The 9,843-nt window shown below is 42.9% G+C and overlaps 1 long non-coding RNA gene across 4 annotated transcripts; it reads right to left on the bottom strand.

Annotated features, from left to right (window-relative positions):
- Nucleotides 1-1,165: 1,165 nt before the first annotated feature.
- Nucleotides 1,166-9,121, bottom strand: LOC128352529 (uncharacterized). 4 transcript variants are annotated; one of them, XR_008320472.1, is made up of 3 exons: nt 2,320-9,121; nt 1,776-1,855; nt 1,166-1,652 (listed from the first exon to the last, which is right to left on the bottom strand). It is a non-coding gene; the product is annotated as an uncharacterized LOC128352529 (long non-coding RNA). The 4 variants fall into 4 exon arrangements; XR_008320471.1 differs by having other exon boundaries at nt 2,667-9,121; XR_008320470.1 differs by having other exon boundaries at nt 1,776-2,805; nt 2,913-9,121.
- Nucleotides 9,122-9,843: the final 722 nt, after the last annotated feature.

Here is a 9,843-nt window from a genome sequence, read left to right as displayed (position 1 = left end):
GTATGCTATTTTCACAGGTGTGTGTTCTCAAACCAGCATTTGCCAAGGTAACATGAATGCAGAGGCAGGAGGAGGCTTTCTGTGGAGGATTGGTGGGAAGGATGGAGGAGTGCTTAACCCCCTCAGCTCTCCTGTAGGCCATAGCAAAACAGATACCGAGATTGTGCATTGCAATAGAGATAGTTTAAAATATGTGTTTCAAATTATTAATCAGTTGTAATGATTCAAGATAATTGCACATCTATTGAATTGGTATAACATGTAGCTATCTGCCCCCTGCCTTGCCTGCTGTGTTTCAGTTAACAGTTTACCTTTAGTCTACTTTTGAGTTTATGGTCTATGAATAATTTGGAATACTTTTAATTTGTTCAATATATAACTATGTTTCATATTACCTCTGATGAAGAGGTATTGCCTTGAAATGCATAAGGATTTCTGAGCTTTGTGAATAAATAATGAAATTCGATACGTCCATAACTGGTTTTCAGTACATTGCAAACAGATGACAGAACATATGGGCATGTGTTCTTCCCCCATGTATGGGATGAAAGTGCATCTGAAAGTGTACATAGCTTATTACTATTATTCTTTCATGCATTTTTTGAAGTGGAAGGACTGTGACAATCATGAGTATGTGAGGGCATATACAATTATATAAAGGCATGCAGGTGCATCCCACAACGGAACCGATATTGTATGACGCAAGCATGCTACCCATTGGGTCTGAAGTGACAGGGTTAGGAAACCCAAGGACTCTCATGCAAAACAGCTTGTTAAGAGTTGGATGATTCTTTTTCAGGTGCTACTGTACTAGTTTCATTTGCTGAACCAGTTACTATAGCGCACAACATGCAAAGTGGTTTAGCTGTCCTGCTGAAACTAATTTGATTGATGAAACTAGCTCAGTTGCCCCTAAAGAAGAGTCATCCAACCTGAATTGTGTTGGGCCCTAATACAATAAATTAGAATTCCAATAATTTAATTATTTAAATTTTAAATAATTTTGCTTGTACCTTTCGATGCTTCCTTTTCTCTTTGTATGCCTTCCCTTCCCTCCTGCTGCCCGATCGAACATATGGCATTTCCATTTTGTGGAAGTGTGAACACACTTGTGGAAATATTCGTGTACAGAGGACCTCAGGCATGAAATAAAGACACTTGATGATTGCATGTGAAGTGCCTTTATATGTAAAGTGATTGTACAGAAAGTAAACACTCAAAAAGAGCTATATAAATACTATAAATTCTTATTACTCAGTGTGAACCAGTTTGATTGTCCAAATGTAATGTCCTCCTTTTCAGTTCTTTATGAACAGGTAGGCTGGTTTTTTCATAGCCTCACGTCTAATGTGCTCCATTTACATTATGGACAGGAAGGGAAGCAACCTTGGTTGTCAGAAGCTTTTAATCACTCCTTATATAAGCAGATCCATTAGAAAGCTCCCCGCTTATCTGAACCATATTTTCCTGTTATGCATTAGGGAGTGCCCTTACCATGACAAGCTGTTAACGGTTTCCATGACCTTGATGTCGCCCAACTTTTAAAAAGTGGCTGCATATCACAAAGTATAAGGAGCATCAGCCAGCAATATCCTTGCCGGTTTGGCTGTTGAGTGGGTCTGCCAGGTGGTGGTGTTTTTCCTCCATGCCTCCTAGTTGGAGAATTGAAGAAAATAACTGTATGCTTGTCTGCTACACCATAGCAACATCATGCTCTTGCACGTGCTTAATCCTAAGATTTCAGGGAAGGCTTGATGGGAAATGCGTAGCCATACCTTTGTTCAAGGACAATAACTTTCTGAATGTGCTCTTGCCAATCAGGTCACATGCTGATACTCCACTACAGAGGCAACCTCTATAGAAAAATGGGCCACATGTTGAAAAGTATACTGACAGAGAATCAGGGGCATAGCTAAGGGAGAGAGGGCCTGTGTTCACTCCTCTCCCTGGCGGCCTCTCGGAGTGAGGGAGATAATCAAGAAAATAGGGAGGGATTGAGCTGGGGGCGCCCTGAGAAGCTGGGAGGCCTGGGTTCTTTGAATCCATCCACTCAATTATAGCTACAGCCCTGCAGAGAATCATGTAGTTGATGTCAATTTGCACACCACATAGCATAGTACAGTATAGGGCTGTGTGTCATGCCAGGTCTGATAGAGCTTTGGACATGACTTGCCTTATGTCAGGAATTGTTGGACAGAACACTAGAACTGTTGGAAGGTTCCCTGCTGTCATGACAGAGCTCCTTGGAAGATTTTGTAAGATCCTCTCCCCACTGCCTGCTCCTCTTCCTCCCTTCTCCCTCCTTTGCCTCCACCTTACCTCCATTCTTCTGCATCACCTCCCCTCGATTTAGTCCTCAGCAAACCCCCATCTCAAAATGGAGAATGCAGCCTGTGAGCTGATGGGGGCAGGGGACAGGCTGCTTCAATTTGGAGGCGGCGCACAAGAATCTGCTTTGCGTTCTGTGGCTTGTGTTTTAAAGTAAAGAGGAAGAAAGAAATCTCCTTTACTTCATAGTCTCCCCCTCCCCCCACTGAGGCTATAAGCCATGGTAGCTGTATCATATCTCCAACCTGACTGAAGAGTTGTGAGGGGCAGACATTTGCCATCATTGTGTTGGATCATAACCCAACCATTTGGGCAGTACACAAGCATGTAGTATATACCTATGCAACAACAAGAACTGTAGCTCCTGTATCTCTTGCCTGTAGTTCCGGTCTTAGCTTTATAGCCTCAGTTCCAACTCGAGGGATTTTTAGGGGGGCTCATTCAGGATCCTCTCACCGCTTCCACCTAGTGCTGTGACTTTTAAATTCAAAAGCATTATTACATAACATTAATATGCATACATCAGAATAGACAGGACAAGCTATGGATGCATATCTGTAGAGGACTGAAAGAAGGGAACACACATTTACTTGAAGGAAGCTTTGTGGATCCAACTTGTTCTTGAACACTCCAAGGAAGGTTAGTTCTGATGATGGCTGAACTTCTCCAGGCTTGATTCAGAAAGGGCTTGCCTAAAACAATCTACTTTGGACTGATTTCGGATTTGTTTACTTATTTGTTTATCACATTTATATACAGCCTGCTATCTCTCTAAGAAGTGTACATAATCCAATATAAAAACAAAACAAAACAAAACATTAAAACAGTATCACATAAAAACAATTAAAAGCCATTCCAGAGTAAAACAATGCATTGGGGCCAAGTTAGCTTGTTTTAAAATTCTGACCCATTTTGAGCTCCAAGTCTTTTTGTGCTTCCAATTATGATTGTCACCAGGAACATAATGTGGCCTTAAGGCCTCCCCAGTCCTGCTGCTCTTTTCCCTTTTACCAAAACCTACTTGGCAGTAGTAGCAATCTCAAAAAAGGACTACAGCAACTGTGTCCTGGAAAACTACTTTCCCCAGGGGTCTTGATATCCTCCATGCCAAGGCTGCTGATGCAGGAAACCTTCTGATTGTTGCATCAGCTGCCAGGTATGTTTCAGCTGAAAAACAAAGAGAGTAGCTATGGTAGCAGGCACAGCTGGTGCTGAAATTGGGACTGAGTTAATTACAGCTTGTGGCACCCACATGTTGAGGGGACTGGGTTAGGGATATGCAAACAGGTTCGAATTTGAACTTGGACCAAACAGGGCATTCCTATAGCAATGCCAGTCTGAGTTTAGAACAGAGCCTAGATCTATTGAACCAGTTCAAAGAAGCTCGAAGGCTTGAGCCTCAATTTTAGGTGCTGGTGGCCATTTTGTGACTGTTCTGTCACTTGCTGTGATTTGTTGAGATCCTGCTTCCCTGATTGGCCAGTTGTCTCCGGCTCTCTGGTAAGCTCTGCAGTGCTGCCAGTCCTGTAGAACTGGCACGCTATTGGTCCTGGGGGAGGGCAAGGGTGGGTGCTCCCAAAGGAGGGAGATTAACTTCTACTTAAAGCCAGCCTCTGGGCTTGGAAAATCACTATTTGCTGAGGTGAGAGAGTTGCTGCTGCTTTTCTGGCTGTGCTGGTTTGTGGTGCTACTTCTGGTCTTTGCTGATGGTGAGGTCTGGTCTCTGACTCTCCTGTCCTGCCTGTTTTGGCTTCCTGTCTCCCCATCCCCATTCCAACTGCCCTCCTTTCCAAATTATTTTTTTCCTGGCTGAGTTTGGCTTACTGCTGTCCCTTTTGGATTCCCCTCCCCCCACTGCATTTTGAGTCCAGTGTCTCCTTCTGCTTTAAGCTAGCCAGAAAGTGCTGGGGGCAGGGGCGGTGCACGGGCCTTTGGCCTGAGGCTCCTCTGGCCTAATTTTTTGGATCCCAACACCCCCTTTTGCCCCCTGAACCCCCTTTTGCAGACTGTTCTTTCCAGGCATGTAGCAAGCTGCCCGGCAGCCCAGGGACAAAGTTCCGGGGGGTGGGGGAAGTCTGGTGCGTGCATCTGCCCCACCACCCAATTGCAGTATTTCATGGGCACACATAGTTTTACAACTAGCACGAGAAGCTGTAAAAAGCTGCTCCAGAAGCCCAGCAGCTCCATGTGTATGGGAGCTTAAATAAAAATTGAATAAAAATTGCAGATAGCCATGCCAGTGCATTATTATTATTATTATTGTTGTTGTTATTAAATCGATTTCTATACTGCCCTTCCAATAGCTCAGGGCGGTTTACACAGAGAAATAATAAATAAATAAGAAAAAATCCAAAGGTAACAGTAAGGTAATACCTTTTTTAGAACCAAGTAAATTGTCATAAATTGTGAGCAAGTTCCGCAGAACTCTTCTTCAGGCAGTATGTAAGCAATGTTAATCAGACTGCAGAATTTGAGTTTTTCCATGGCCAGCTTTTTACTCTTTGTACTTTTGCTTAACATACAGGTTGACAAAAAACCCAAACGCTAACTCACCACTCTGTAACATTTTAGTTGGTCCTAACAAATACTTTATTCTGTTGCTACTCATGTACATAAGGAGTTCCTGAACCAGACCGAACATAAGAAGGGCCCTGCTGGATCGGAACAAAGGACCATAGAGTCCAGCATCCTGTTTGCCATCATCCTAGACTGTAAAGTCTTGAGCAGAACACATTAGCTCTAATTCCCACTAATGTGTTCTAGTAAAGTGACTTTCACTTATTTCAGTGACAGTAACATAACAAGCCACTGTAAGAACAGAAGTTGATGGATCAAGGACAACACTTCTATTTGGAAATCCATCAGTGATAATTTGAGGAATCAAATGAGCGACCAGGAAATGAATAAATAATAACATCACTAGTGGCTTCAGGAATGTTACTGACAAGCTGTTAAATTAATACTTACTTTTAGTTATGAAACTGGCTCCTCCTAAAAGAATTTTACCTTTAAGGACACAGGTAGATGTCCTTAAAAAAATTACAGTTCTTGAATTATTTCAGTTGATGGGGAAAACAACCCAATGGTAAAATAACAAGGCAAAACTTTTAACAAGTCCATGAATACATGCCTGTCTATAATTGAACACTGCCAACATATTTATGAAATGCATTAATGCATGTGAATTGTCCTTTGGGATCAGTGCTTTAGGTTATTTTAAATTTACATAGAGAAAGGAGGCCAAGGTCTAGGGCAGTATTAAAAATAACGAAGGCACTAAATAATTTCTGGATATGTCCATCAAGTGACTAGCCTGGTCATTTTAGAATGGATGTTCTAAATTGAGGTCTTTAGCCTTTCTTTCAAAAGACAAAAATGTTTTCACAAAAAAGACTTAGATTTCGATTATCTTTCCTATGAGGAATATAATGCCATTTTTTACATACAGAAATGCACTTCTTTGTACAGTTGCTTAATGTTAAATGCATATTACCTATTGATGTGAAACAGAATCTGTTAATAAAAAGAAAATGGATGTCATGTTTGACAAGTTTAGAAAAAGCTGTTATGCCTTTTAAAAAGCCAAATAGGTTTAAACACTGCCACACACTTTTCTAAGCAGTAAAAAATCTTTTCTATATTTATTTAACACATTTTTATACCGCCCAAAACACAAGTCCTCTGGGTGGTTTACAAGACAATAAAAACAACTAATAAAAAGATTAACACATTTCAACAATTAAAATTTAAAACATTAAAACTATTAAAACACAATTAAAACACTGTTAAAACAATGTCTAATCAAAAGCCTGGGTGAACAAATGCGTCTTGAATGCCTTTTTAAAAGTTGTAAGAGATGGGGAGGCTCTTATTTCAGCAGGAAGTGTGTTCCAAAGCCTCGGGGCAGCAATGGAGAAGTTAATGTCTTCGTCAGCCTAGAACTGAATTATTATTTTTAAAGTTTTGAGGCTCACATTTGTATCTTTTCAAATAACAAGGTATTTCTGAATTTTATCTAAATTCTATCCAGTATTGCCAAATGTGACCTTGTGAACTTCTGCTCATAATGACAAATGATGGAGGACCTTGCCTTAGTTTAATGATGCATTTGTGGCAGTTCAGTAGCAATCGGATCCAACTTCAGTAGCACTGAGATACAACCTCCAGTGGATCTCGAGTGAAACTGGAGAGAGGCTCTTTCTCATAGCACTACCTCCAATGCCAGGGACAGGATGTAGCACAGCTCCATGGAACTGGAGGCTTCAGGTTACAGAAACACATGATAAGTTCTGGAGGCTTTATTTATTATTTACATTTATGAAACCACCTTTCGTCCTGGAATTCAAAGGCATTACACATTAAAAGCATGATTAAAACACAATGAGGACAGATTTTAAGGATCCTGTGGTGGACCAGGAGTGAGGGGATGGCATGGATCTCCTCTGCTTTCATTAGTTGGTAATTAAAATGGATCTCCTCTGTTTTAATTACCAGCTGGAAACATGAGAAATATTTGTAGAAAAGGGAAATCCATTTTCCGAAGGGCACCTCCACATCAGCAATGGGAAGCTCTGTCCTTACTAATCACATGGATGGACATAGAAACAATACATGCTGTACAGCACAGATCAGATATGTTTATTTATTTAATTGATTCAACTTATATACTAATTTTCATTTTTAAAAAGATTTAAAGGCAGCTTAGGCAAAGTGTGCCATCGAGTTGGTGTCGACTCCTGGCGACCACAGAGCCCTGTGGTTTTCTTTGGTAGGATGCAGGAGGGTTTACCATCACCATCTTCTGCACAGTATGAGATGATGCCTTTCAGCATCTTCCGATGCTGCTGCCTCATATAGGTGTTTCCTATAATCTGGGAAACATACCAGCAGAAGTTTGAACTGGCAACCTCAGGCTTGCTAGTCCTTTCATTTCCCCGCTGTGCCATTAGGTGGCTTATTTAAAGGTAGCTTAGAGCAGACAAACTTAAAAACAAATCAGAACAGCATAAACACACACAATTGTAGTAAAACTCAATGATTAATGGAAAGCACCAGCAAGATGTAAGAACTAGTATAAGAGAAACAAAAATGTTGTAACCTGCTTTTGAAGCATCGGAATGAATGGAGACAATTGCACAGTCCATGGAAGAGCATTCCATAGCTCTAGAGTGTCTATTGAGAAGGTTCTACTACTATAATTATGATTACTCATATATACCACTTTTCAAGAAAAGTTCTCAAAGTGGTTTACAAAGAAAATTAATATAATACATAAATAAGATGGTTCTAGACTGTTGTAGCCTCCAACACTTGTCCTGCCCCTATCTTTGATGCAACAAAGCTGTTGCCTGGCAACAGGGACTCTGCCACATCCCATCCTGAGCTTGTCAGCCTGTCAATTAGCAAAGTCATCCAGGGGCATGACCCTTCCCTATCCTGTCCCTTGTTCCCCGCTCCTGGCAATCAGAAGAGAAAGGGGACGAGATGACAAGACAGGCATTATGCTCTTTGCTCTCTGGAAATGATGCAAAAAGATGTATATTCAGAATCACATGTCCTGGGGGTGGCAACATAAACAGGGCAACCCCATTAGAGCTCTGGAATGGCAACATATGCTGGTGTGTGTGGGGGTGATGCCCAGGGTTGGGTTTACAAGGCAGCCCCAGCCAGGACTTCTTGAGGCCTAGCCCCTTCCCCTTGGGTGAACCTGTAGGGTCCCTAGGCATACTCATGAGAAAAACCATCCAGCAGGAGCAGCATCACCATCATTGAAAGGATACGTGATGAGGATGGATGCTGTTCCTGAGCAGACTGCTCACTTATGAGAGTGAAAGGCCATGAGAAAACCACTTCATGAGAAGAACTGTCTGTGGGGAAAGGGATGGTGGGCTTAGTCGCTGATAATGTGCAGTCCTCCCTTTGCCCATGGACCGCTCTCTCACGAGCTGGTCAGGCCATGGGGACCAGATGGCAGATGCTGCCCAGCCAGGTTGTTCTATACAAGCAAGCCTCAGCTCTCCCTGTCTTGGCAACTGACATGAAGAAGCTGTCAAAGTGTGCCCTCTGCCAGCCCGTCCGCTCTTTTGAATACATTTTTGCCTGTAATGGCAATCCCACTTGCCTGGCATGGCTGCAAACTGGAGCACCCCTCTCCCATGATTCCCTGTGGCAGCAGATCGGCATACGGTGCAAAGCTGGTCCGAACCCTGGAGATTTGAACAACAGTAAAGACCCCTCCCTGGTCACGGTGTTTCCCCAAACCGCTCGCCTAGACACAGGGAGAATCAAAAACCCCTTTGGGTTCATGAAAGGAGTCCCTGGAGAGGAGCAGGTCACTGTGCAAAAGTTCTGTCATTAACCAGAGAGAACAGGGGCCACACGCAAGAAGGGCCCCCATTGTTGAATAGCATGATCATGCAGTCCAACGGAAGGCCAAGACTTTAAGAGGACAAATTCATCCTTTTAAGAGGACAAATTCAAATTCATAGAGGACAGGTCTATCAGTGACTACTAGTTTGGTGGCTATAAGGACACCTCTGGCCTTCTGAGGCAGGGGTTGATCTACTGAGGTCCTCCCCAGTAGACCAGCCATCTCATGAGACTGCTACAGAGGCAGTAGCAGTAACAGGGGCAGGAGTGTGGTTTGGTGGAGTGATCCATTGCAAGAGCATCCTTGGTCAAAATGGGCAAGACCCCAGGATCCATTGCCCTTCCTCATATGCCTATCCAGTCCTAGGAAGTCATCATGTTCTCTTTCTGGAGTAACAGAAAAGTAGTGCACCTCAGCATCCCCCCCCCCCAGCAATTGTACTTGTGTGAGACTTTTGTTGCGCATCTTACAAGACTGGCGGTGCAATCGCTATCAGATGAAGGGCTTGCATGTCATGGCATTTAAAGGTATATAAATACCCTTTCCCTGCCAAGGGCAGATGGACTGAAAAGGCACGATTGTGCTCGGCACCTGCCTTGGAGATCGTGGCCGATGGCTGTTGTCCTGGAGATGTGCTGATACCTTGCCCACAGTCTGGTGACACAAGTACAACTGAGCTTGCTGGGATGTGGCCTTGGTGGACCAGGAAGAGGGACAGAAAACAAAGGTTGCCAGACCGCAGTTGGACAAACGTCTGCGATGCGATTCACAGTTTGAGATATTAACCATGGGTTCAGCAACCTCTGTTTTCACATTATGTCTGAATGCAGCCTACATGTCCTGCTTGTAAGCTTCCCAGAGGTACCTGGTTGGCCACCATGAATAATAGAATGCAGGGCTGTATGGAGCCTCCAATCAGAGGTGTATCTAGGGAAAATAGCGCCTAGGGCAAGCATTGAAATTGCGCCACCTGTCCAAACATCTGACACCCATCTTTCAGATAACTTTACCATAATATCAGTGGAAAAATACAAGTCTGAAGGTCACATACAAGTCACATATCTGAATACATGTACAGTGACATATTATTTTTTTAAAAAAAATTACCTGTAGCCCCTTTGGGGGGCTTCCTAAAGGCTGGGGGG

The sequence above is a fragment of the Hemicordylus capensis genome, chromosome 3, assembly GCF_027244095.1.
Source record: "Hemicordylus capensis ecotype Gifberg chromosome 3, rHemCap1.1.pri, whole genome shotgun sequence".
In the NCBI taxonomy this organism is placed as follows: domain Eukaryota; kingdom Metazoa; phylum Chordata; class Lepidosauria; order Squamata; family Cordylidae; genus Hemicordylus; species Hemicordylus capensis.
The sequence above is the reverse complement of the archived record's forward strand: the minus strand, read 5'-3'. Positions and strand labels throughout refer to the sequence as shown.